Source organism: Leptonychotes weddellii, chromosome 13 (assembly GCF_054177405.1).
Source record: "Leptonychotes weddellii isolate Sample4059 chromosome 13, ASM5417740v2, whole genome shotgun sequence".
Classification (NCBI taxonomy): Eukaryota; Metazoa; Chordata; class Mammalia; order Carnivora; family Phocidae; genus Leptonychotes; species Leptonychotes weddellii.
The window spans coordinates 21,361,136-21,388,287 of NC_138381.1; the positions used below are offsets into that span (position 1 = coordinate 21,361,136).

General features: G+C 49.4%; 1 protein-coding gene and 3 long non-coding RNA genes across 10 annotated transcripts in view; 1 reads left to right on the forward strand and 3 right to left on the reverse strand.

Moving 5' to 3' along the window:
- The window catches only part of ELAC1 (elaC ribonuclease Z 1), a 470,823-nt gene that overhangs the window by 325,925 nt on the left and 117,746 nt on the right, over nt 1–27,152 (reverse strand). The window lies entirely within an intron of this gene.
- On the reverse strand, nt 5,013–9,354 carry LOC145716744 (uncharacterized). The gene is made up of 2 exons (XR_014139589.1): nt 9,049–9,354; nt 5,013–5,328 (listed from the first exon to the last, which is right to left on the reverse strand). It is a non-coding gene; the product is annotated as an uncharacterized LOC145716744 (long non-coding RNA).
- Nucleotides 6,254–8,678, reverse strand: LOC145716743 (uncharacterized). Its single transcript, XR_014139588.1, has 3 exons — nt 8,452–8,678; nt 7,924–8,004; nt 6,254–7,585 (listed from the first exon to the last, which is right to left on the reverse strand). It is a non-coding gene; the product is annotated as an uncharacterized LOC145716743 (long non-coding RNA).
- Nucleotides 8,369–25,682, forward strand: LOC145716742 (uncharacterized). Of its 7 annotated transcripts, XR_014139582.1 has the most exons (6): nt 8,369–8,559; nt 16,290–16,369; nt 16,773–16,857; nt 17,242–17,531; nt 18,389–18,511; nt 21,096–25,682. It is a non-coding gene; the product is annotated as an uncharacterized LOC145716742 (long non-coding RNA). The 7 variants fall into 7 exon arrangements; XR_014139584.1 differs by lacking the exon at nt 16,290–16,369 and having other exon boundaries at nt 8,370–8,559; XR_014139585.1 differs by lacking the exon at nt 16,290–16,369 and having other exon boundaries at nt 8,370–8,554.

A 27,152-nucleotide genomic window follows, 5' to 3' on the forward strand; every position in this document is an offset into this window, starting at 1 on the left:
GTAAAAATAAAAATCCCCAAATCTAAAAGCATTTTCAGAAAGATTATACAACTGAGATGTGAGCATTTTTCATTGAACTCTGTCTGGTTCCGGGATTCCTGGGCACCCCAGTCAAAGATTCCAATAGCACTTCTTAATACAATAGGGTTACTTTGTATTCTCAAACTATCATGACCATGAGGGACTTGGGCTGGGCTAAGCCACCAATTCTAGTTTCAGAATTGATGTGTGGACTCCTCTTGAGCACCAAAGTGCTCTGCCAGCAATTCAAATGTCAAAAATTGGCCGAAACTGTGATCAAGTCAGGACTGTTACTTAGGTTTTTAATTTCATCTTGAAGGCCCTAGGATGAGTAGATATCCGCCAGATACCTTTGTTGACGTTCTAAGGAATTAGTCTTTCCCGAATCATGGAAACTTCCCTTTACTTAGTGCTTTATACTCTCCTAGTATGTAGTTTGCCTTATCCTAGGAAAAAAATTAAAATAGAGGGATGGGGGGGCGCCTGGCTAGCTCAGTCGGTGGAGCATGCAACTTTTGATCTTGGAGTTTTGAGTTCGAGCCCCATGCTGGGTGGAGAGATGACTTAAAAACAAAATCTTTTTTAAAAGATTTAAAATGACAGATGGACCTCATCTATTACAGTATGTGATGCCCGTTTTTCTTTCCTGGACCCCACTGCAACTTCCAACTGCTTTCTCATTCTGCCCATCTTATTTCTATCACTTTTTCACATCTGACCAAAGAGCTTAAGTCAGTCCACTGATCTCGGAGTATTAAGTCAGAATCCAGTTTCTCTAACTTAACTCTGTATGTATGTTATGACTGCTAAACCCTTATTGAGAAGAGGATTCCTCTTCCAGGGATATTTGCAGGAGTTTTCATTTGCTGCCAGATTCCAGACTTGTAAATCTCTTTGCTTCCCTCCTTCCCCTCATCTGGGTGGGCGAACCCCAGCTTCTCCCTTGTTTCCACCTCAGCACTACTGACATTTGGAGCAATAATTGGGGGGCGGGGTGAGCTGGGGCTGTCCTGTGCATTGTAGGATGTTTAGGAACATCCCTGTTCTCTACCTACTTGTTAGTTGTACAAAAGCATGCACGCGTGCACACATCCACCCAATTGCAGCAATCCAAAATGTCTTCGGACACAGGCAAAATTGCTCCATTGGAGAACCGTTGCTTTAGATAAACATTCGACCAAGCCCTCATTTAGCCAGTCAACCTGAGCAAGTCCTAGGTACTAGACATTCTATGGGCAAGTGACAGAAAACTTTTTAAATGGTTAAAATAGCCACCATTTATGAGTATTTGAGTGAAGCATGCTATGAAGTCTTTATATAGTCGCCTTTAATCCTTAAACTCTGTGAGGGGAGTAGCCCCTCTTTTACAGATGAGAAGACCATCTCAGATGAATGCACCTGCCTGAGGTCACACGCTGAGGGGCAGAACTGGCGTTCACCCCATTGGTGGGACTTCGAGGCCCTCCCTCACCCCTGCTCTGTACTGCTTCCTTGCCCTCGAGCAGTTTACCTTCCATTGGGATAAGCCTCAGACCCCCTTCTTTATGAAGCCTTCTCTTGGCCTTTCCAGGGACTCAGAGATCTCTCTGCTGACAGATGCCAGACCACTGTGCCCCAACAGCTGGCTTTGTAGCTCACCAGGTCCTCCCTGTTTCACTTGCCACCTAGAATAGGCTGTCCATGAGGCAGGGAGCCGCATCAAGTCACCTCAAAATCTATTTGGTCAAAGATACTATGCTGTCTGTGGAGCAAACAATGAAGGACTCAGCTGCCTAAAAAAAAAACCTATATTCTGGGTGCTAAGATTTTACTTGAAAAGTTAGGACATCTGCACCTTTCTGAGAAGTCTCATTTTTCTGTGGTTTATCCATTTGACCCTGGTTCCATGAAGGAAGCAGAGGTCTTCAGAAACATGACTTCTAGACCTTGGGAGGGGTTGGGGGCTGCTATCTTACTTTCGCAGGGCATTGTAAGACGTTCTTAGTTCACTGCCCATCATCAAAAAATGGAAAAAGCCACCTAAGTGTGATTCCTCTGTCCCTTTTGCCAGATGGATATCGGGTGTCACAGGGCATGCTGCGTAGCCCTAAGGCCATTTGGAGCTCACCTCAGTGGGCCTCCTCATCCTTTAGGGCTCGATATGAACACTGGCCTGATACAGCAAAGCTCCCCGACGGATCTGTCACTGTATCACTTGGATCTTGAAGAAAGCAGTAGCTCACCTACAAAGGGAGCAGAAACCAGTGTGGAGGGAGTATGCTCCAGACCTTTCCACCTCCTACCCAGAGTTTCAAGAGCAAGCACACCCTCCAGCCTGCACTGCTTAATTTCATCTGAACATAAGAGCCACCTGGGAGCCTTTTTAGAAGCACTGAGGCCCCGGACCTCACCCTGGGGGGTGGGCGAAGCAGGCCTGTGTGTGCTGAGGTGGTGGGGGGTGAGGAGGTGTGGAACCCTCCAAAGCCAGACTTGTGGATTACTGCTTTAAGCTGTAAGCCCGAAACTTCTTTGAAGCCTTGTGTTTAATCTTGATCAATGAGCAATGTGCATTTTCCAAAACAACATCCATATTTGATATTAAAATGACTTAACTCCCCACATGCTCTTCGCAGAGTGAAATCAATGCGCCTAGGTGTTTCTCACCACATACCCCTGGGGTTGGTGCTTTCGTTCGAGGCAGGTGGAATCGAGATCTTTAGGAACCCTTTGTGCTCTCATGGTCTACAAAACTATGTTGTGAGAAGAAATCCTCCAGCTTCACAACAGATGATTTTCCTTGGGCCTCTGGGAACCCCTTCTCATGGGAATCAGCGTGTGGATTTCCCCATGGTCAGGTTCTTCAGGGGCTTCAGGTTCTTCGACAAGCTGCCATTGCTTCTAAACACAAAAGAGGAACGAAAAGCTCTGGACTTGAGTAACAGTCTATTTTGATCAGGAAAGATGACACAAATGGGGGAGGACCCTGAAGAGTACAGCAGGGGACAGGAAGCCTGAGCCAAGGAAAGACTTTCTCTCCATCTCAAGTCTTCAGACTTGGGCGGCTTCTGGCCTCTCTCTCCAACGCCTCACTTTCTTTTTATGACTTCATTCCAGAAAGAGTTCCTTCTATGATTGTGTTTGACGCTTCTGCCAATCCTATGAAGTAGGGCAGTTCTGCCATTTTGCAGATGAGGGGGGAAACGAAGCTCCCAGGAGACTCTGATCCCAGAACAGACTGGGGAAGCTGAGCCCACAACTGGCCAAGGGGTTGGAACAACCTCCCATGGTGCCAACCCAGAACCTACCTTTTCTCAAAACGTTTCAGCATTTAAAGGTCTCTGAATTCATAGCTTATATGAACTGTGGTCCCCAAAAGTCCCCTGGATGTAAAGTACTTCATAAAAATCCCGGTCCATTCCCTGGTGTTTATAATAATCAGACACTGCTGGGCATCGGTATATCTTCTTCTAGCACTTGTGGGCACTGCACCGGGGGTTCACACACAGTAGCCTATTATCCGCAAGGCCAGCCTGACCCCCTTAGCAGGTACAAAGCCATGCGGTGCCTCTTTTAGGGTGGACTTGATCCCACATTGCTGCCTCCCCTCCTATCATTCCCACAATGCAACCCTGTGCTTTGACATCCTGGGGCCTTATGAGGACTTGGGCCTGTAGACGACTCCTATCCCCACTTACACATCAATACAGAGCTAAAGAACAGCACTGTTCAGAATTGAAGGCAGGCTGGTGGTGTAGTCTTCAGCTTCCAGAATGAACCCAGGCGGTGGGCTGGCCACACGGAGGTGAGTGTGGCCAGCTCCGCGAGTGTAGAGTGGGATCTGTGCATCATTTCAGAAAAGGGGAGGAGACTGGGAAGAGGAAAAAAAAATGTGTTAATTCTGAGACTGACCAGGGAGGGGGATCAGAGAAAAGGGTAACCTTCAGTCCAGCAGTCCAGGTATTTGACTGGAGGGCCCAAGACAGACTGTATGGCTCCATAAGGTTTCTGGCCTTGGATGGGGGTCAGGACCAGGGTAAGGACAGGCTGATGACGAGTCCTGCCAGCAGCCCTTTCTGTCAGGGCCAGGTGGACCTGGCCAGGCAGAGGGATGGGACTCTGGGGGTAGCAGATGAAAACTCTGGGCCAGGATGAAGCCTCAGAAGTGTTTCCACCCCCTCATGGTCCCCACTCTTTCCCAGGCCTCTCCTTGCTACCAGCCACCCTTCAGGGTTCCCTCCCACTAGCATTTGTCAGCTGGGCCCAGCGCCTGGCCTGGGGAAACAGACACATAAAAAGGACTCTGTCCTTGGCTAGCTGGGTCCTCCCCTCCCACTCACATCTCCCCTGGGGTTTAGGAAACAGAACTTCAGTGCATTCTTCTAATGCTGATTGAATTCCTTCCTTCTGGGCAGCTTTGTGTGCCCTTGGCACAAAGGAGAAGAAGAGCAGGAAGGGTTTAAAATAGCACCCAACTGGCCAATTTGCCTTGCCAGCACGGGCTAGCTATTATAAACAAGAAAACCCAGGTGACGAAATTTGTCACAACTGTCTTTGGCATGGGCTTCAGTGTGGGTTTGCATTTTTAAGAGCACACATGTCTGTTAGCAGAATGGAAATGCGCACATTAGCTGCAAATTCTGTTGCATGCTCTGGGACCGTCGTGGGGCGTGGTTGCACTTCGGACTGCAACGTGTTTCAGTGTCCAAATAAAATGTGGTTGTCATCCATTCCTGGCCTCGGGTCCCCTCAGGTGACTTGTGACTTGTGATCATCAGGTGCTGTTGGAATCAGCTATTTCTAGGAACCGGAAAGTGGGACTGCCATAGAAGGAAGCCACTTCCTGGAGTTTTTCTTAAAGGCATGGTAGACAAAATCTAGACATGGCTCCCTCAGGCCAGCGTCTCCTGATTGCAAATAAACTCTTTACTGTGGACCCACAGCACTCCTAGAGAGTTCCTCCCCAGACTTTTGAGAGGGCCAATGTCATGCATACAGAGCACTTATTTGTAAAGGAAGTTTTAAATCACTTTATTAGTTATTACATCTGTTCTAACAAGAAGAGAACGGTGCGCCATCCTGGGATGAGGATGCTTGGCCATCCACTAGATTCACTCAGTAAGTAGCGAGTGAGTAGCTCAGTTCTGTGTCTCAGCAAAATGACAGGTAGACAGTTGGGGGCCTTCCGGGTGGCTTGGGAATGACTGACTGAATGTCAATTGCACAGATGCCAAGGATCTACGATAGTGAGGTTGCCAAACCAAGCATCTTGACTTGGGATGGATGAGAACAGGATTGCGACACTCGAGCAGTCACTTTTGTTCCCTGCGCCTGGAGAGGAAAAAATGTACCTTATCAGGATTCTAGAGCCTGGCTGATCTTTGCATTTGAGTGCTGCTGCAGATCGCAAAGCATTTCACAGCTATTATCTTCCTCTTTGAGGCCAAGAGGGCAGATTTTGAACGGATGAGAAAAGCACCAGGATGTGAGGAGCCTTTCTGCTCAGATCACATAATTATTAGTTAGTTGAAGCCGGAATTAGAAACTCCAGCCTTCTCTTTTACATGCTGCTGCCTCTTTGTTACACGGCTCTAATTTTCCCCACACCTTCTCCTGGCAAACTCAGCCGGCGGGAGCCACTAGCCATGGATGGCCGTCTAAAGTCCACCATTAAGAGCTTCATCTCAGCTGCTTAACACAGGAGAGTCAATTACAGTTCAGATGCTCCTGGAAGGAAGGATCTAAGTCGGGGGTTGGCGCACTTTCTCCGCAAAGGGTCAGATAGTATTTTAGGTTTTGCTGGCCATGTGTCCCGTCGTGCCTCCTCAACCCCTCCCCCAGGAGCGTGAAAGTGGCCAAAGCCTACACAACAAAGGAACAAGTCCCTATTTATGGACACTGACATTTGAATTGTATGACTGCTGATGTTACAAAATATTATTCTTTTTTTTTTTAAGAATTTCACACCGTTTCAGGGTGCGAAAACTCCTCTTAGCTCCTAGGCCATGCAAAGGCAGGCGAGGGCCAGACCTCTGCTCTAAGGTGCCTCGGGCCAGTGTAGGCAGGTGCAAAAAACTGATCTGACAATAGGCCTTCCCTCAGAAGTACACGGCCTATGGACAGATGTGATGGGGGCCCAATATAAGGGACACTGACTGTTTACCGCGCAGCCTGAGCTTGAAATCCTGCCATCGGAACTACATCCCTTGGTGTGTTACTGCTTCTGGTTTTCAAGAGAGACCTCCTATTAAAAGGCTCAGATGAAAGCACGAGGTGGGGAAACCACAGGAGACCCCCTAGCGCCCCAGGCAGGGAGGCGGGGTGCAGGCAGGTGCTGCCCCCCCCGCAGGCTGGCCCTCGCTGTCTTGCCGCCGGCTCCTGGGCGCATCTGGAAGGAAGCTACCCACCGCGCGGCCACTGCATCCGGGGCACTCGCTGCAGCTTCTCGGGCCTCACAGGAGCTGCGGCTCGGACACTGGCGGCCACCGGCAAGCCGAGGGTGAGCCAGCTGCGTCCACCCCCCGCGCGCGCGCCCAGCCGCACCCACAGTCAGCTCTCTCCTCTCGCTCCATCCGTCTGCGGGGGTCCTTGCCTCGCCGTAACGAGGCTGAAAGGTCACATTGCTCCATGTTGCTGTGACGTTTGAGGGGTTTCGCTGTTGATTTGTTGTTTTTAAAAAGACGCGGGCACGTCCACCTGCCCCGGCGCAGGTAGCGGGTAGAAGATGCTGGTGTGTGCTTTTAAGCACTTCCTCTTATGATCTCATCTGGTTCTCCCGAGTAGAGTGAATAAGGAGATGTAATTAGCACCATTTTACAGATGGAAAAACTGAGGCTCAGAGCACTAAAATGACTTTCCCAACGCAAAGCAGGAGAGCGTCCTGAGTCCAAAGCCCTGCTTTCGGCCCACCAGGGTGCCTCTAGGGGGTAAGTGTGCAGAGAAGGGCTCCTGCAGGGACCAGTAGCCTCACCCTGACTCAGACCCCTCCAGCCTCAGCCTCCCCTCTGTCTCACTGTGAGCCCTTAGACCTGGCAGCCCCTTTGTGATTCTTCTGCAGCTTTGCCTGGGGGTGGAAATGGGCGGAAATGGGCTTCCATCTTCTGGCAGTGCCCGCTCCACCCCAGGACCCTGTGATCATGACCTGAACCGAAGGCAGATGCTTAACCGACTGACCCACCCCGGCGCCCCTCCCAGAGAGGCTTTTATTGTTCTTTGTTCTTATATACTTATTATTGTCTGACCTGCAGTCAGCACTCAAAGATTTCCATGTGCATGAACGAATGAATGAATGAGTTAATGTCTCTCACCTTCAGACGCCCCGAGGAAGCCGAGATAAGATCCTCCAAGTTTAGCTTTCAATGCAGTAATCCACAAGGGCTTTTTGAATTTAGTCAAATTGAATCAGCACATAATAAGGTTGCGAGGGAGCATTCAAAGGGCCTGGCACTCTGCACACATTCACCTCATCCTCATGACCATCCACAGTGGGCACCCTCATCATCCATGGCTTGGGGCAAGGGGGTGGCGGTGAGGATTTGGACCCCGGTCTCGCGGATCCCACACCGTTCTCACTGGCTCCTTATGGGCGCTACATTGTGGGTAAAGGAGGCTCCATAATTACCTAAAGACAAAGCCTGGGCCCCGTGAGGAGTGCTGAGGAAGGAAGGAGCCCAGCCCCCACCCCACCCCCACCCCCCAGCGCCTAGCAGGTCAGCAGGCTAGCAGGTCAGCACAGTGCCCGGCAGTACTGGGGGCTGGGCTTCTCCCTGCAGGCTGCATGCCTGGGGCTGGAATTCTAATACTCTTCATTGGCAGCCAGTGTAGGCAGGTGCAAAAAACTGATCTGACAATAGGCCTTCCCTCAGAAGTACACGGCCTATGGACAGATGTGATGGGGGCCCAATATAAGGGACACTGACTGTTTACCGCGCAGCCTGAGCTTGAAATCCTGCCATCGGAACTACATCCCTTGGTGTGTTACTGCTTCTGGTTTTCAAGAGAGACCTCCTATTAAAAATGCATTTTATAAAAAAGAAACTGGATGTGAATATTTGTGGGAGGGAGCCCAGAGCAGAGGGAGGTGGGGAAAACCACCGTACTGTGCCTGGCCGGACCTCCGCACCAGGCCTTTGCCACCAGATGAGAGATGCCGGACTCAGCCCCATCTTTGCCCTACTTGCTGTTGAGTGGGGGGGACAGAGGAGTAGTATGGGGCCCAAACCCCCCCCCACACACACACAACACACAGCTCACAGCTTGCTTCTCGAGTCTCCCCAGTGCCGACCACAGCTTCCTCCTCCTCTTTGCCCCCCACCCCAGCAGTCACCCCACCCAGCTCCTGCCCCCGCCCCTTCCCCCAGGGGCAGTTCAGCTCCTCCGCCAATACCCACCCTTCTCAGAAGGCAGCAAGAGAGCGAAAAATAAGATATTTTTGTCCCGTTGCCCATACTTTACCTTATTGAAGATTTGAAGTCGAAAGCTAGCGAGTGGCCCTGCAGGGAAGCCATCAGATCTCCAAGACAGCACAGCCCGACAGTTCCAAGCCCTGTGTCCTCAGGTGAGGTAAGTAGGTGGGCTCCAAGTCCCTCGTCCCCGACCCCTGCTCCAGGCAGCCGAAGCTTCCCTTAGCGCTGTTTCTAGCTCCTCCCTTTCTAGATGTGGTTGCAAAGCCAGGCTTTAGGCTAAGGAATCTGTCCCTGGGGTGACTTCCAGGCTGTGTGGCCGGCTGGGAGGTGGCTATCCCTGGTCTTCAGGGCGACCCCGGTTTTCACCGTGAGGAAGGCTGACTCACTCACCCTCGGTCTGCTGCCCCCCAGGTGGGCCCAGTCCTATAGAGCCCGCAGGCCCCAGATGCGGCAACAGCACCTGGGGACCTGTTAGAAGCAGGAGTGCAGATCCTCAAGTCCCACCCCAGAGGGACTGACTTGGAAGCCTTGGAGGTGGGCCCAGCGACCTGTGTTTTAACAAGCCTCCTGGTAATTCGGAGGCACCTCAAGTTTGAAAAACTAGATCAGCAGTCCTCAAGAGTTTGCGTTGCCTGCCCGCCCTTACCTGGGGACAAAGTGCTGTTCACACCTCCGCTCCAGTTCTCATTATCTTATTTTGTAAGTTTTATCTATTTACGTACATACTACATTTTCCGTACAAGGTAAAACATCCACAAAAAAGATTTAGAAGGGTGAAATCAAGATGAAATTAACAGTATTTGTAAAGGTCTTGCTATTCTCCGGTCAGTCAGGCAACAGTCAACACCAATGCCTATGGATGTCAAGTCCTAGCTCGCTTGGTCTTCCAGACCATTTCAGACTTGGCCCTCTCTTGGTCAGATCTGCTTGAAGCACTGTGGTTTGTACCTCATAACCTGGCTCACAACGAGCTCAGGCTGATGTGAGAAAAGTCAGCCCTGCCATCCAGGGGCTGCTCACCCCGATTTCCATATCACGGTTCTCTCCAGTCCCAGGTTCCCTTTCAAAGATGTCTTAAAGCCACTGGTCACTTTCCAAGAGGTAGTTTACTTGAGTGTAGATAACAGAATCTCTCCGTTCCCTTCAGCATGCCCACCGCGGTTGCCCCAATCTGCAGACCCCACTTCTCCCTCAGGGGTCAGGGGCCAGAGTTCATAGGCATTTGACGTTGATAATGCGGCCCAGCTTTCTCTTTCCTTGAAGGCAAACATTAATCTAAACAGACAATATTTCCTTCCCTGGACCCCATGGAGGATCTTCCACAGCCTCTGGAATGTGTGTACCCCGCTTTGCAGACCCTGCCCCAGACTGAACACAGCGCTCCTCCTCTTTCCCGAAAAGCCCCCATGGAGGCCTCTGAAGAGACGTCATCCGTCCTGAGGACCCGCCAGGAGCTGTAGGGTCCACCGCAGGAAGGCTGTGCCCACCCGGGTGAGAGGGGGCGGGGCTTCTTTCCCCGGGGGCGGGTCCCAGCTGGCGACCGAAGCAGAGGGAGGGGCTGCTGCCTCCCTGGCTTCAGGGCGGCGTTTCCGAAATCTCATTTCCTGTCCCCATTCCGAGGCAGGTGTTTCTGTTTGTAAATACGTCTCCGGTTGCTATTCCGGTCGTGCGAGGCGCTCGTTTTTCGCAAGGACCGAGCTGCTATTTTTTTCCTCCGGTTGTGGCACGGTCAGCAGCCAGTCCCCAGCCGGGATCAGCTGTGTGGCAGAGGTCCCTCCCTGGGCCAGCCCCAGCCCCAGCCCAGAGTCGTGGGGACGCGCCTTACGGCTGGGGTGCCCCAGTGGAGCGGGGCGTATTCCCTCGGGCAGTTCAACCGCCCTTTGGGTTTTGGTTGCATTGCGCACGTAACGCACACCGGGCCCCACCCAGGAAAAGCGAAATGAAAACAAGCCAGGCCCATGCACTTTCTGGGGACCCGGCCCCACGGGGCATTAGAGTAGCGGGGTACAAACTCGGGCCACAGGGAAGCAGGTAGAAAGCTGCTCACGTGAAAGCCAAAACGTCAAATCCAGCAACTTTTATTTTTTATTTATTTATTTTTTTAAGATTTTATTTATTTATTTGAGAGAGAGAGAATGAGAGACAGAGAGCAGGAGAGGGAGGAGGGTCAGAGGGAGAAGCAGACTCCCCGCCGAGCAGGGAGCCCGATGCGGGACTCGATCCCAGGACCCTGAGATCATGACCTGAGCCGAAGGCAGTCGCTTAACCATCTGAGCCACCCAGGCGCCCCAACAACTTTTAAATTGGGGTCTGCAAACACCCTGAGAAGCGCCAGATATATTCCGGAGGTCCCTGACCCCTCTATGAGAATTTTAATTTTCATTTGAACAAAAATCTTAAAAATTAATGTAAACATGCTCCACATCATATGAAGAGATCATCTCATAACTGTTTCTAGAGATTTTTAGAGCCACGTAGTATTTTTAAAAAGAATGGGAAGGAGGACTTCATTCATGAACAACATCACAGTATTCTGTGCAAGTGGGATGTTTGCAATTTTTCCAGTGGAGGAAAGACACGGAGTAACAGATGGTGTCACTAAGCACGATATTGAGTGTTCGGTTCAGAAAAATAACATGGCAGATCGTATTCAAGAAAGCGTGCTCCCTTGAGTTTCACTGATGTAGAGACTTTCTGCAATTCATTTGTACACTGGTTTTGGTTAGAGTTATGTAAGGGCTATTAAGCATACAGAGCTTAAATAGTGTTGTGTTCATAGTTATTTAAGTAATATAAGTAAAATAATTTGTCATCATTAGACTTTTGGTTTCCTTTTGTAATTTATTTTTTTATTATTTTTAAGATTTTATTTATTTATTTGAGAGAGAGAGCGCAAGCGAGGGAGGGGTGGGGAGAGGCAGAGGGAGAAGCAAACTCCCCGCTGAGTGGGGAACCCACCATGAGGCTGGATCCCAGAACCCCAATATCATGACCTGAGCTGAACTCAGATGCTTCCCAGGTGCCCCGGTTTTCTTTTTTTAAAGAGAGGTTTATACATGACTCAGATTTTAAAATTATCACTTTGGTGTTCAAATTAGATATCCAGAATTATCTAGAATGAAGGTTGATGCTGGAGCAGTCTCTCAGGGTTTAGGACTAGGAAAGAGAGGGAACACGTGGGAGGTCTCCTATCACTTGTATGTTTGCTAGGAGCTGAGTGTAAGCAGAAACTGTTCATTACTAGTGTCCTTACTTGTGTCTGAAATCTTAGTTTCTAGTGCTTTGTGGTCAATAAGTAAGAAGTGAATTTCATGCCTGTGCCAATGCCTAAAGGACAAAAGGAAATATGATTTGAACACACACACGTGCCCGCACGCACGGCCTGCCCCCCCACCCCCACCCTGGAGCAGGCAGGCAGGCAGGCAAGGTCATCAGCCAGGAGTGAAGTGGTGGCTCATCACCCATTCCGCCTGCTCAAATCCTCCCCGGCCTCACTCACCTGTGGGTTGCGGGTCATCTAGGTTAGGTCTCCGTTGTCATGCCATGAAGGCAAGAACCATAGCTTGGTTTGGGTCATTCTCAGACCCCGGAGAGCCCCGACTCACAGGAACAGAACAAGAAACAGCAGGGCAAGAGGTTTAGAAATGGTAGGTTCCAGCAAGTCATGAACAGCCCATGAGGCGGCAAGGTGTCCCGCCCCCCACCCCCGAGATGTGGGAACCCCCCTAGGGAGCAAATCCGATCCACAGTCCTTCTGGTGCTTCCAACAGAACCAGAACTCAGGTGCCAGCAACCCTCAGGACGGAAACCCCAGAGATCTGGGCTCTCTGCCTTCAGAGAAGAAACCTGCTAGAATGCTCTCATTCGGAAGGGGGTGGTTGGTAAAGGAAGATGGACTAAGGCTGGCAAACAGACCCAGACACTAATGGAGCAAACGAAGCACTCGGAAGGGATTTTTCAAAAGCTGGATACCTCAGGACCAGGTAGGGTGGAGGGTGTTTCCAGGGAGGATGGGGGTCCATACCATCCATCAACCGTCCATCACCTCTGTCACCTGAGAGTGTCTGACCCCACCCCAGGTGTATTTGTGTGCCCAGGCTGCTGATAACAAAGCGCCACAGATGGGGGGCGCCTACACCACAGGAATTTATCTTCTTACAGTCCTAGAAGCTGCAAGTCTGAGGTCAAGGCGTTGGCAGGTTCGATTCCCCTGAGGCCTCTCTCCTTGGTTTGCCCATGGCCACCTTCTAGCTGCGTCCTCATGTGGCCTTCTCTCTGTCCATGCTCATCTCTGGTGTCTCCCTCCTCGAATAAGGTCACCAGTCCTGCTGGATCAAAGACCACATGTACAACCTCATTTAACGTAAGGACATCTTTAAAAGCCCTATGCCCAACTACAGTTACAGTCTGAGGGATTGGGGATTAGGACTTCAACATGTGAATTTGGGGGGGTGCAATTCAGTCCACAACAGCAAGAGGATGGCATTGTACAAGCGTGGAAATTCTGGCCCCACACCATGCCCTTGCCAGTGAAGGTCATGCAGAGCCCCACACTGCCGGCGCACCCCCCGCCCCCATGGCAGTTGGTTCAGATTCGTAAGAAGACTATGAACTAGTTCCAGGAATGCCTTGTCTCACCTTTCCTCAGCCCCTGGCAAGGATGGGCCGACTCTGACCTTTGGCTCAGACTCCAGTTTTTGAACTACAGGCTGTTGAACCAGCCCTGAGCACTTGTTGTATCCATCTTTGTGAAAGTGGAACAAAGAGACTATTCTCGTGTTGACCTGTAGAGGCTAGGTAGGCCCCAATGGCCCTGGGCCCTGGGCACTGATCCCAGATCTGCTCAGGACAGCACAGGCCACCTCAGGTGCCCTTCTGGATTCTCTTTACCCAGACAGCTAGGCAATATGTCCAGCTCGCAGGGCTGGCTGTCACACACACCGCCCTCAGTGCGCCGCAAGCTGGGTCTGTGGGTCACCTTCCCCGGACAGCGCCGATGCGAAAGAGCTATGGGATTCGGACTACTCTGCTAGCAACAGTACCTCCCTGCAGACCTGCTCGTTGGGCTCCATCCCCGCGACTGTAGTGAATAGCATGCAATTTCCACTGCCATTAATGACAGACGAGGTAAGCCAGACCAGCGCTTGCACCAAGGCCAACTAGAAAAGCTGGATTCGATATAGAAGTTATTAAAGGCATCAGAGAGCTAACGTGAGACTGAAAACTTAACGGGACCAAGATCTCATGGAGAGCAGAAGCTGAGGTAGGTAAGGCAGGCGGTCAGAGCCTGGGTGCATTTGCTGATACACAGAGGACGGCAGGTGGGAGATGCGTCTTGCTTTGGAAAGCTTCGCGGGCTACTGGGCAGGCACACATAACTGCAGTAACATATATATCCCAAATGAGTAAATGGAATTAAGATTTTTCTAAGGTGCTCATATTGCCAAAAAAGAGATAAAAGTAATCAACTCTTTTCGAAACTTGAGAGCTCAAAAAAGTAGTATAATCTCCAAGTTTGACCGCTAAAAACCATATTTTGTAAAAAGTATAACTACCAAACTATAACTACCAACTAATAATGAGATCATTTAAAAAGAACTAAAGAAGGCAAGAAAGAAAAGAGAAGGAAACTGAGACTGGGACAAAAAGAAAATAATAATAGCATTTACGCCCAAGTGAATTAGTGATTAAATTAAAATGTAAATAGACTAAATACTCCAATTAAAAGGTAGGCTGGCTTGATAAAAACAAAACCCAATTCTAAGCTGCTTACAAGAAACATGCCTAAAATAAAAAGAGAGAGAAAGGTTAAAAGTTAAAGTACGGGAAAAAAGACAGCAATCAAAAACCTAAAGAATGTCAGAGTAGACATTAATATCGGGGGGAAAAATAGATTTCAGGGTGCTTAGATGGCTCAGTCGGTGGAGTGTGCAACTCTTGATCTTGGGGTTGTGAGTTCCAGCACCACTTGGGGTGGAGAGATTGCTTAAAAATAAAATCCTTAAAAAGAAAAAATAGATTTAAAATCAAGAAGCAGTACTAGAGGCAAAGAGGTATTTCCTGGCAATAAAAATTTTGATTCACCAGAAAGATCTAGCAAATCTAAATTCATATGTGCATAATAAAATAGCCTCAAAAATGTAGAAAGCAAAATGTTGATGACTTAGAGAAAAAATAGCAATTTTATAACTATAGTTAGGAGATAGTAACACATTTCTCCCAAAAATTTGGGGGAAACAAGAAGTCTGAAAGGAATTGAAAGGACATACATACCACTTCATTGATCCCAAATGACCAATACCAAGCCATTGCCTAGTAAAATATTGGACTTTAAAAATAAAAAGGAGAAACATCTTTTGGACATCTAGGCAAAAAGACCGAGTAACACATAAGGAAAAGAAAATTCAATTGTTCAAAAACATTTTGACAGCAACATTTTATGCCACAAGAAAATGGGTGAGATATTTAAGATACTCAAGGAAAGAAAATGAGAACCAAGGACTTTTTTACCTAGCCAAGCTGGCTCTTAAATGTAAATATTACAACAACAACATGCAAAAATGCAGGGAATGTGGGTTCCATAGCCCTTGCTTAGGAAACTACTAGACAATGAAGTTTAGACGATTAAAATGACAGCAGTGTGTCTGTGTGCGTGTGTGTGTGGGTGTGTGTGTGTGGATGTGTATGGGTGTGTGTAAAAGGAAAGCTGCAGGAAGGGTATAAAACAGAGTATCATATGTATTAATGCTCCTAAAAGAAGAGGAGAAAGGTATGGAATGGAATGAGCGGATACACAAAGTAATCTTTTCAGCTGTTTTAGTAACCAAATTTTGATAGTAGTGTATCATTTCCCACTGAAAGAAACCAGTGTCTCAAGGAGAAATGTCTGGGATGAGAATTGTACAAGATGAGTCTAGAATATCTTGTTCTAGGGGATGGAAAAGAAGCTATCAAAGACACAGGAGCCAAGTAGAATTGGCCAAATATGGGACAATTTGAGTATCAAGAACAATTACTGAACCGGATGAAACATGAAACACACCCACCAGTTTCCCTTCTCTGTGTATGACTTGCATTGACCCTTGAACCACACATGTTTGGGCTGTGCAGTCTACTTACATGCAAATTTTTTCCAATAAATACAGGGCTGTACTGTCAATATACTTTTTCTTCCTTATGATTTTCTTAATAATAGTTTTCTCTAGATTACTTTGTTGTAAGAATAGAGGCTATATTACATGTAACATACAAAGTATGTTCGTCAACTGTTTCTGTTGTCTGTAAAGCTTCCAGTCAACAGTAGGCTCCTAGTAGTTAAGTTTTGGGGGAGTCAGAAGTTATACATGGATTTTTTACTGCACCCCTAAACCCTACGTTGTTCAAAGGTCAACCGTATACATTTTTTTCTTTTTTCATCCCCACACAAGCAAACAAATGAGCGTTCTCCAGATTTGGGGAGCTCTCAATGGATGAGTCCATATTAGGCACCTCTGAGAAGCATTTCTGGAAACAGAAACCCTACCACAGAGCTCACACTACTTGTTGGAGTTGGGGGCTAACAAGGTAGACAAGAGGCATTCCGAGATTTAAGGATAAGATCCTACCCAGGGACACGCTGCACCTCTTTTTTTTTTCTTGTTTGCCTTGTTTTTTGTTTGTTTGTTTTTTTATAATATACTGAGTTGATTCAAAGGGCTTAGAGTCCAGTTGGGGAGATACATATTTATGAATTAAAAAAAAATGTAAGAATTCCTGGGAAGTGAATATGCTCGCAGGCACGTGTATCTTAAAGACATGACGGGCAGTAGGAGTTAAGGTGGGAGACTTACTTCTCAGGGCTGGAGCAGAAAAGACTTTGGGCTCATAATGGAAAATTTGGGTTTCCAGCTTGGCTCTGTGTGACCTTGGACAAGCCCATTCCGCCTTTCTTCGTCCTCATCAGGAAGTCAGCAAAGGAAGCCTCAAAGGTTTGCACTGAAGCTCTTTGTCCACAGGAAAGTCTTATAGGCCGCTTGGTTAGGACCAGCTTTCTGTTCAGGCTAGTGGGTGGCAGGGAAGGGGCAGAGGCCAAAGAGACACAGCTGTGGGGGGGTGCAAAAGAACCCACAGAAGAGCTCTAAGAAATCAAACAAGGGCAGGCAGGGGTGTCTGCCTCTCAGAAGGGGGCTTCTAACTGCCCTGGGTTCCCAGTGGCTGAATGGGGCCAAGACAATCCTGTGTCTGGCAGGTCACACCCCCTCCCTGCCCCACCACCTGCTCTCCACTTTCCTCAACCTGTAGTAAGGAGGTTCAATGAGTTCTATATCCCTGTCATGGATCTAAGTACTGCATTGAAAATTCAAGTTTAATTCTTCCTAAATCATCATCCAGCCTGGCAGGATCTACATTTTTTGAAACCTGCTCTCAACCTAGGCTTGCTGATGAGTCCAGCCAGCACTCTGCCCTCGTTGTCCAAGTGAGTGACTATAAAGTATTTTGTTGACTAATCAGCACCAAGGGCTGGGAGGAGGGAAGGGAGGGGAAGTGTATGACCAGAAAGTCCAGAGGACCTGGGCTGGAGAGAAATCCTTAAGACACACAGGGGAAGTTGTCCTAAAATCCCATTGGCATCTCTTTTCCTTTTCCATTTTTTTTTTTTAATTGGAAAATCTGATTTTGAACGTGTGCGTTGAGTCCCGGCCGAGCTGCCAAGCAATAGATCTGGCTGCCACAGCTGCTGCTTCCTATCTCTATGATGGGTCTACAGCACTGCTCTCATGTTATGCGGAGAGAAATGAATCGCGTAAGGAAAGCACTGAGTGAACTCCAAGTGTTGGGCATTGTCTGTTCATTTCTTCAGACAGCTTCTGCAGGACCACCAAACACGTCCTGGGCACAGCCAGCCGTGTGGAGGGCAGCTTTCACCCAGAAAATGATGCTCCTGCACGTCCAAAGGAACATGTGACCTCATTACAAATTCTTCATAACCAATTCTTCAAGGTCACCCAAGAACCCCTGCTTGACGAGGGCCCCAGATCACCATGGATGTACTGGAATGTCCTGTAGCCTCATGGCCGGAGACGTGTGATGCTGCTGGACTTTTCCAGGACCTCAGTGGGGAACCCCACCCCAGAGCCTTCCAGGAATCAGGTACTTTTTGATTTGTTTCCTTTTTCGATTTGTACCCACGAGGAGCCTGCTTCCCTGCCACTCCCTGGGAGGAGGAATCACGCAGTGGTTGCTGGGCTAAACCTGGTTACACTGGCTCACTGGATGTTCTTGGGCAGGTCACACTTAGCAGCAACCTCTGGGAACCTCCCCTCTGGTTTCTCATCTATGTATGCAGCAGGGAAACCATAATTCCCCCTTCACAGGGTTTTTGCAGTGAGGATTCAGTCATTCACACAAGGACTGAACGATGCCTAGCTCCCTGCAAGTCTTCAAAATGTATTAGTTAATTACTCACAGGGAAAAGTTAAAGCTATATGAAATGCTTATTTCTTGGAGAGGGAGAGAAGCTCGTGGAGGCCTCAGTTGTGACCTTAAGATACGGACTCAACATGAATGATAGCTTTTCTGGCTGGCGCACCCTGCAGGTCTGAGAAAGGGCAGCCAGATGGGCCCAAACTGACCCAAGCCTCAGGCTTGATGGGTAAGTTCATGCACAGGAGCCAGGAAAGGCTTGTCATCAACGTGGATAGTAACTGAAACCATCCACCCGCCCAGCAGGGGCTGCCAAGGACTGTGGCTCCAAACAGTAGGCCTCAGGGAGACAAGCAAGGACCCCTTAGCTCGCGCTGCTCGCTTTACACACATTTAAACATTGTACAATGCATCCCACAGCACTTGACGCAGAAGTGTGGGGACCTCCCAACCCCCAGCTACAGCCACCCTGCCCCAGGCATATTCAGTGTCCGGGCTTATTTATGAGAGACCATGGGTTCATTTCAAAATGTCAAATGATCCTTGGTGACTAATGGCCCCCGTTTTGCTCAATATCTTCACAGAGGTCGTCCTTCCATGCTCCGAGGGCCTCTGTGCTTCGGGAACATCCATCTGGGTGTCTGTTGCAAGGAGCTACTGTGTCATCAAATCACCCAAAAAAGCTGGGGAGCCCAGAACCTGCTGGGGTGAGCACGGGGGTGTCCCAGGAACAAGGCACACCCCAAAGAATGAGGGAAGCAATAGCTGGAGAATGGGAGGTATACATTCAACCACCGAGAAAAAAATAAACAGTGCATTGGACAAGTGGGTCTCATGCGACGTGTTCGGAAAACAATTTTATTATTTTACCGTTTTTGCCCATAACTTACCCATTGAAACCTGCTCTGTGGGGCTAGCTCTAATTTTACCCATAAGTGAATCTCTGACAGGTTCTGTGCCTCTCCTTTTAAAAAGTCCTTTGGCCACTATTTAAAAACTTTTATTATGGAAATTTTCACATACAACCAAAATTTTTAAAATGCTATAATGAACCCCATGTAACCAGTCACCCAGCTTCAATAGTTATGAACAGTCTTGTCTTATCAGTTTGCATTTCTGCCAGACTTTGCATGTGCTGGAATATTTTTTTTTTACAATTTATTTATTTATTTATTTATTTTAGAGAGCAAGCATGACTGGGAGGGGCAGAGGGAGAGAGAGAGAATCCCAAGCAGACTCCCCACTGAGCAGGGAGCCCGACACCGTGCTGATCCCACGACCCCAAGATCCTGACCTGAGCCAAAATCAAGAGTGGGACACTCAACCAACCAGGCGCCCCTATGCTGGAATTTTTTTTTTTTTTATTTTTTATTTATTTGCGAGAGAGAGAATGAGAGACAGAGAGCATAAGAGGGAGGAGGGTCAGAGGGAGAAGCAGACTCCCTGCTGAGCAGGGAGCCTGATGTGGGACTCGATCCCGGGACTCCAGGATCATGACCTGAGCCGAAGGCAGTCGCTTAACCAACTGAGCCACCCAGGCGCCCCTATGCTGGAATATTTTAAAACAAATCCTCTGGTTGCTTTTAGAAACAAAATAGTCTTAGTTCAGTGATGAGTGAACTCAGTCTGGTGAAATAATCTAGGATTCCAAACTTCTAAACCTCCTTTCAAGTTGAAGCTCACTCTCCCACCTGAGGCTGCTGCAGGCTGGGAGCCTGTCTTCTCTGTTCCTGACTTCAAGGTTCTCCTCCTCCTCCCTCTTACAGCTCCTTCAGGGTGGGATAAGGGAGAGAGGAGATGTTCCCACTGGCTCTCAAAGGCTACAGGCCGAGGTCAGCTATGACCCCACCTCAGCCTCCTTATGTCTCTCCCATGCAGATCTTGCCTACTCAGAACCATGCCCAGAGCGGATGGGCGAGAGGTGGAGACAGACACCTGTCAGGTTGCCTGGGGTGGAGAGCAGAGCATACTGGGTAAACCGGGCACAGTATGGCCACCCTTCACTATGAAGACATTTTTTCAGTGGAAAGAGAATTTCGGTGGGAGGAAAGGAAGCTATGCCCTGCTTGTACACACAAGGTGAAAGGCAGAATTCTCATTCCCACTTGGGGGACCTGGCATCTCGCTTGGGAATGTGGAAATAGTTGTCACTTCTTGCCTCGGAGCTCTGCTCTGCAATGTGGAGGCCACGAGCCACATGTGGTTAGGGAGCCCTGGAGATGTGCTGTAGGTGCAAACCATGCCCTAGGCTTCCAATAATAAAACAATACCTTACTACTCGCTTTAAAACTGATTACATGTTGGGCGCCTGGGTGGCTCAGATGGTTAAGCATCTGCCTTCGGCTCAGGTCATGATCCCAGAGTCCTGGGATCGAGTCCCACATCGGGCTCCCTGCTCCTTGGGAGCCTGCTTCTCTCTCTCTCTCTCTGTCTCTCATGAATAAATAGATAAAATCTTTAAAAATAAAATAAAATTAAATAAATAAATAAAATTGATTACATGTTAAACTGATAATACTTTTATATTGCATTAAATCAAATGTACTACTGAAATTAATTTCACCTATTTCTTTTCATTTCTTAATGTGGCTACTAGAAAATTTTAAATGTAAAATCGAAAACTGTTACATTGGAGGCTCCCATCATATTTCTGCAGTGTGGCCTTCGAGACTCACCTAAAACTGTGAGTGAAATTGTTGCACTTTAATATCATGTTAGGAAAACTCCTCCCTCCCCACCAAAAAAAAAAAAAAAAAAAACTGGTCCTAGAGAGCCAACAAAGGTTTGATCTGGATGAGTGCCCGGTTGGCCCCCTTCCGTGGTACAGATGATAAAAGGGAGGCCCAGAGAGAAGTGACTGGTTTGGCTGGGGTCACTGAGTGTCACTGCGGAGCACGCCAGCGATTTCCCACTGCTCCTGCAAAACAGCGGGAACTACGGGGGCCAAACTTCCAGAAACCCCTCCTGCATCGCTGCCTCAGAATGAAGTCTGCCAGTGTCTCCCAGCGGAATTCCGGGGCGGGGGGGCGGGGGGCGCAGGTCCGCGGACCCCCCCCTCCCCCCGCACCTGCTCCCGGCTAGGTGTGCACCTGCTCCCGGCTGGGTGTGCTCCCGCAGACAGCGCAGGGCCCCGAGAGGTCTGGGCCTGAGGTCAGCAAACCGGCAGACGGAGGCCGAAATCTGGCCCTCAGACCTGTTTTGATTGGCTCGCGACGTTTTAGTTTTGTGAATCACTTGCCAACGTTTCAACATTGGGAAACGTCAATAAAAATATGGCTTCCACTTCTGCAGAATGAGCTCTGGCGACACGAGGCTTGTTTTCCTGCCTGGCAGCCACCTGCCGCCGCTCCCAGCGGCTGCCCCTCGGAGGTGGGGATGTGGGGCCGTGGCTCCGAACCCCCATCCCCGCAGCCCTCACGCTGCCCGCCCTCTGCCCACGGGGGCCTCGCTCTAGTCAACTTGACCTGCCGTTCTTCCTGGAGCAGGGGTAAGAGGAAGGGGAAATGCTTTCCATACCTGGCTCCATCGAGGCAAAGAAAGCAAAGCTAAGCCAAGAGGGCTTCGTGTTCCAGGGAAAAAAATCTTTTCTCCCCAGCTGCGCCCCCACTTAGCTCCCTCCTCACCACGGACACCTGAGTTTGCCACCCACGCTAATTTCTTTCTGCTGCACCCAGGACAAAAGGGAAGGTGAGCATTTTAGTCGTTTGCTGTGAGAAAACTGAGGCCCTGGGAGGTGGCCATCCACCAGATACAGGGAGCAGACTAGGAGTGGGGACCCCGAGGCCCAGGGTGTCTGAGGTCTGGGGCTTCTTTCCAGCCCTAACGCTCCAGGACCAAGTCACCAGCATTTGTTGGCCATTTGTTGGTTCTTCTGCCCCAGGGACAGATAATGTATCTCAGGGTGGGAGCCAAATTCGATGCACTCCGCCTGCCCCCGCCCCAACCCCCCAGCTTTTCCCAAGAGCCACATCCAGGCTCAGGAAGGAAAAGGACTCGAGTTCAGCCAGGCTGAGGGCAGTCACCACTGGTAAGATGTTCAGCTTGGCATTTCTGCTACTTTCCCGACCATCAGGCCATCCTCTGTTCCTGATGGCATCCCACCCTCAGGGCCCTGGAGCCCAGTCCTGTCTCCAGGATGTGGGGCCGGCCACACCCAGACACCTGCAGCTTTCAGAAGAGGGGGAGCAGAGTCCCAGACAAGGCCTGCCGCGGGAGGTCAGCACCCTGACCGGAACAGGGCAGCCCCCCAAGCCAGGGCCCCTCTCAGCTCCCTCACAGTTGTGGTGACAAGTGCCCAGCCCGTACATGCTCCCAGCAGCTGGTAGAAGCCTATTCACATCTAGTCCTCAAAACCGGTGAATCAACGTGGGAACAGATTCTTGTGCAGTTGCCTGGAGTAGGGAGCCGTGCTTGCTGGGTAAATGGCAAAGGATGTAAGTCCTTCATTTCACTAGAAAATGAGTGGAGAGAATGCTCTGGAGTGGCAGGAGGTGGCGCAAACTTCTTTGGCCAACCAGGTGAGCTCTCGGTGCAGAACGCTTTGCTCCTTTGTTTTTCCCCTTTGTTTGTTTAGGGGAAAAGTACCATGCGCCTAATATGGCCGAGTGAAAAAAACAAAAAACGCGCAGAAACAATGCGTTTAGAATGCTACTTTTATGGTAGAATGAGGGGGAAAAAAGAATCTCATTCAGGCTTGCTTGGATTTACATCAAGAAAATATGGAAGGATACACAAGAAGCTAACAAAAATAGTTGCTGGGGGACAAGGGAGAAGAATACATCTCAGAGCATACATTTTAAAAGAAAATAAAATGTAAACTAAAAATACCACAAACAACTCAAATAGTTTAAAAAGCAGAAGAGGAACTCCCACCCTTAATCCTGTAAAAGCATATTCATATGTGCTTATTCTCTTTCTGTTTTTATCCCTATGCTTTTATATTTTATACATGCATACAGCCACAGGGCACAGAAAAGTGTCTCCTAATTATTTCAATGAACATCAGAAGCGCTTCACAGGGTGCCAGGTAGGACTCATTTTGGTTGGATACCTAAAATTCCATCAGCTTTCTTATTTCTAAGGACCCTCGGTCTTTATTTCTTCCTTTCTAAAGCTAACAGGGTTGATTCACTCTAAAGCTCATCACTCAGCCAAATCATGGCTGCGACCTGGTCAATGGAAGAACAAAACAGAGACTGTCTCATCCGAGGACACAGCGGAAAAACCGAGCCAGGGCCCACGCCTTTCCCCCAGGCCACTGGAATTGCTCATCGACCTAACACAGCGGGAGTTCCCACCAAGGGTTTTCATACCCCTTAGAGCTAAGAGTTCTTTCAGATCTGTTTACTTTTCATTTTAAAATGATTATAGACTCACAGGAAGTTGCAAAAATAGGACAGAGAGGGCCCACGTACCCTTCACCCAGCTCCCCCCCAGTGGTTACATCTTAGATAAGCACAGTACAGTATCAAGGCCAAGAAACTGACTTTGATACAATGTGTGTAGTGCTGGGCCATTTCGCCACAAATTCCCATAACCACCACCCCAGGCAAGATATAGAATTATTCCAGAACCAGAAAGGTTTCCCTCAGGCGCCCCTTCCGCCCACCCCCAGTCCTGTCCCTAATCCCTGGCAACCAGGAACCTCTTCTCCATCTCTCTAATTTTGTCATTTCAAGAATGTATAAATGAGGGGCACCTGGGTGGCTCAGTCGGCTAAGTGTCTGCCTTCAGCTCAGGTCATGGTCCCAGGGTCCTGGGATCGAGCCCGCATTGGGCTCCCTGCTCAGCCCCTTCTCCTTCTCCCTCTGCCCCTGCTTCTGTGCGCTCTCTCTCTCTCAAATAAATAAAATCTTTAAAAAAAAAAAAAAAGAATGTATAAATGAAATCATACAGTATGTGACCAATTTGAGGTTGGCTTTTGGGGGGCTACTCCAAAATAAACTTATGAATATTCATATACAGGTTTTTGTGTGGACATAAGCTTCCATTTCTCTGGGATAAATGTGTCATTGCTAGGTCACACGTCGGCTTACTTTTTTTTTTTTAAGATTTTATTTATTTCTTTGGGGGGTTTTATTTATTTATTTTTATTATTATGTCATGTTAATCACCATACATTACATCATTAGTTTTTGATGTAGCGTTCCAAGATTTTATTTATTTATTTGAGAGAGAGAGCACGGCGGGGGCGGGCGGGGGGCAGTCAGAGGGAGAAGCAGACTCCCTGCTGAGCAGGGAGCCCGATGCGGGGACTTGATCCTGGAACTCCGGGATCATGACCTGAGCCGAAGGCAGACGCTTAACGACTGAGCCACTCAGGCGCCCCTCTTTTATAACTTTTTATTATATTCTGGATGCAAGTTCTTTATCAGAGATCAGTATTGTGAATATTTTCTACTTGTCTGGTTTGCCTTTTCATTTTCTTTTTCTTTTTATTTTTATTTTTAAAGATTTTTTATTTATTTATCTGAGAGAGAGAATGGGAGACAGAGAGCATGAGAGGGGGAGGATCAGAGGAAGAAGCTGAGCAGGGAGTCTGATGCGGGACTCGATCCCAGGACTCCAGGATCATGACCTGAGCCGAAGGCAGTCGCTTAACCAACTGAGCCACCCAGGCACCCACGGCTTAGTTTTTTAAGAAACTGCCAGACCATTTTCAGAGGGTCTGTACCATTTGACTTTCCCGTGCACAATGTACGAGAGGCCCAGTTTCCCAGCATCCTCACCAGCACTTCGCACAAGTGGGCCAGCCAGGTCCTCTCCCAGACGGTAGCTGGCGATGTGGACAGGCACATTCTTTAACTGTGAGGTGTATTATGTTTTGTTTTTTCTGTATTTCTGATGTTTTATTATCTGGGTCCTTGCTGACCCTGGCAAGACTGCCCCTCGCAGGGCTAGCTGGTTCCTAGAAACAGCAAACGGTTCTCCTGCCAGCAAGCCTTCCAGATGCAAACTAACCAATCCACAGCCCACGCCCCCAACCCCCTCCTTTGCTGGGCTCTCTCTCTGCCCTAATCACCCCAGGGTCCACTGAAATGATTCAAAACAGCCAATCCTAAACTGCTTAGCCTGCTTACCTGGCTCATCCATTCCCACAAAAACCATAGTAAAGGCTCCTGCCCTGGTTTTCTTCCTGCCCCCTCGGCTTCCTCACCTGCACGGCCCTGCTGGAGGCGGTGAGCCATCTCTAGGGAAACGTGAGTAACAACTGATCTTTTCAATGGCAGTTGCCTCCCGATGGGTTGGCCTCACCTTATCTGAATAATAAACCCACATTCTAAAAGAGGAAGGCAACGTAGGCTTGTGGTTGCTGGTGGCTGCCCTTACCCTCCATGAGGAGAGCCTAGCTGGGAACCAAGCCCATCGGAGGAAGCACAGAAGAGAGACAGCGTGTCATTTCTGGCCCCAGATCCACCTGTCCCCGAAAAGCACCCCAGACTTGCTAGTGACGGGAGCAGTCGCCTTTGTGCCATTGTTCAGCTCCGTGGGGTCGGATGGCCTGTGCCTGGCCCCCCAGCTGAGGCACAGACAGGCCATGGTGCTCTCCCCTCCCCAGATGCTGCACTACGGTAAGACCCAGATTCCTGGGAGCGCAGTCCTGACTTGGCCGCAACCTGGCAGAGAACGGAGTTGGCGGGTGCTGGGTGCCAGGCCCAGGTGCTAGCAGGAGAGCAGCTGTTCCCTCACCTGTAGGAGAAATGATTAGGCTGCATGTCCCGTGGGCCCTCCCTGCTCATAGTCACTAGTGCTCTAAGTTTTCACTTCGAAGGAAAAATAATACTGTTGACCCTTGACCAACATGAGTTTGAACTGCGCGGGTCCACTTGTACACAGGGTTTTGTTGTTTTTTTAAATAAATACAGTACTGAAAATGTATTTTTCTCGTATGATTTTTTTTTTTTAAGATTTATTTATTTATTTGATAGAGACACAGCGAGAGAGGGAACACAAGCAGGGGGAGTGGGAGAGGGAGAAGCAGGCTTCCCGCGGAGCAGGGAGCCCGATGCGGGGCTCAATCCCAGGACCCCGGGATCATGACCTGAGCCGAAGGCAGACGCTTAACTGACTGAGCCACGCAGGCGCCCCTCTTGTATGATTTTCTTAATAACATTTTCTTTTCTCTAGCTGCTTTCTTGTAAGAATACAGTATATAGTACATAGAACATACAAACTGTGCGTTCCTTGACAGTTTATGTTTTCACTAAAGCTTCAGGTCAACAGCAGGCTATTAGTAGTTGAGTTTTCTCGGAATCCAGAGTCTACTCAGATTTTCAGCAGTGAGGGGGTGCGGGGAGGTAGGTCGGCGCCCCTAATCAGCCTCCCCACACCCCTCATTGTTCAAGGATCCCCCGTACTAACCGGCGCTTACCGAGCATTCACCGCAAGCCAGCCGCTATGCTGAGTGACTCAGATACGCGAATTCATCAAATCCTTACACAGCCCTATGAGGGGCGTGAAGAGCCCCCTTCTGCAGATGAGGAACGGAGGCTCAGAAGACCGAAGGCCAGGCCCGTCAGTGGAAGAGCTAGGATCAGACCCGAGCAGCGCGGCTTGGTTGCTGGTGACCTGGCCGCTGAGCCCCGGCCTCCCTCTCTGAGGCTCCCTCCAAAGGAAACCCTCCTACCTCTGACCTGAACCTGCCGCATTCTCTTTCCTGTCTTTTCTCTCCCAGACCTACTCGTCGGCAGCTGATCCTCGACCTGCAGTGGGGTCACATCCTGATAAACCCACTGTATGGTGAAAATCCTGTAAGTTGGAAATGCATTTACTACAGCGAACCTATGGAACACCATAGTTTAGCCTCCTGTAAACGTGCTCAGAACCCGGGCGTGAGCTTGCAGTTGGGCAAAAGCCTATTTTGTAAGAAAGTGTTGGTTATCTCACGCAATGAAAGTGAAGAACAGAACGGCGAGCAGGTACAGATGGCTGTCAGTGTGTCGGTGGTTGACCCCCATGACCCCTGGTTGACGGGGAGCGACGGCACTGTCCACCCCGCATCGTGGGAGAGGGTCGTGGGGCCAGGGAGCCTCCAAGCGTCCTTGCCTTGGAGCTGGCGGGGGGTGGGCTCTTCTGTAACAATAACCTTGAAGGTTCCTGCACCCTGGCTGGTGGGAGTACATCATTCTCCAGGAGCCATGTACCCAGCAGCTATTTGCCTACCCACATGGGCCGTGGGGGGCTCAGGGGCCTGGGGCAGCCCTGCAGGCAGTCTGAGCTCTCCCTGCAGAGGCCGCTCTGCCGGAGGGCTGACACCCACAGCCTGCCCTCTGCCGGCTGTTCCCCCCACCCCCACACCTCCCCCCCCACCCCCCACCCCCACCCCGGCCCGCGCTGGAAGGTGTCTGA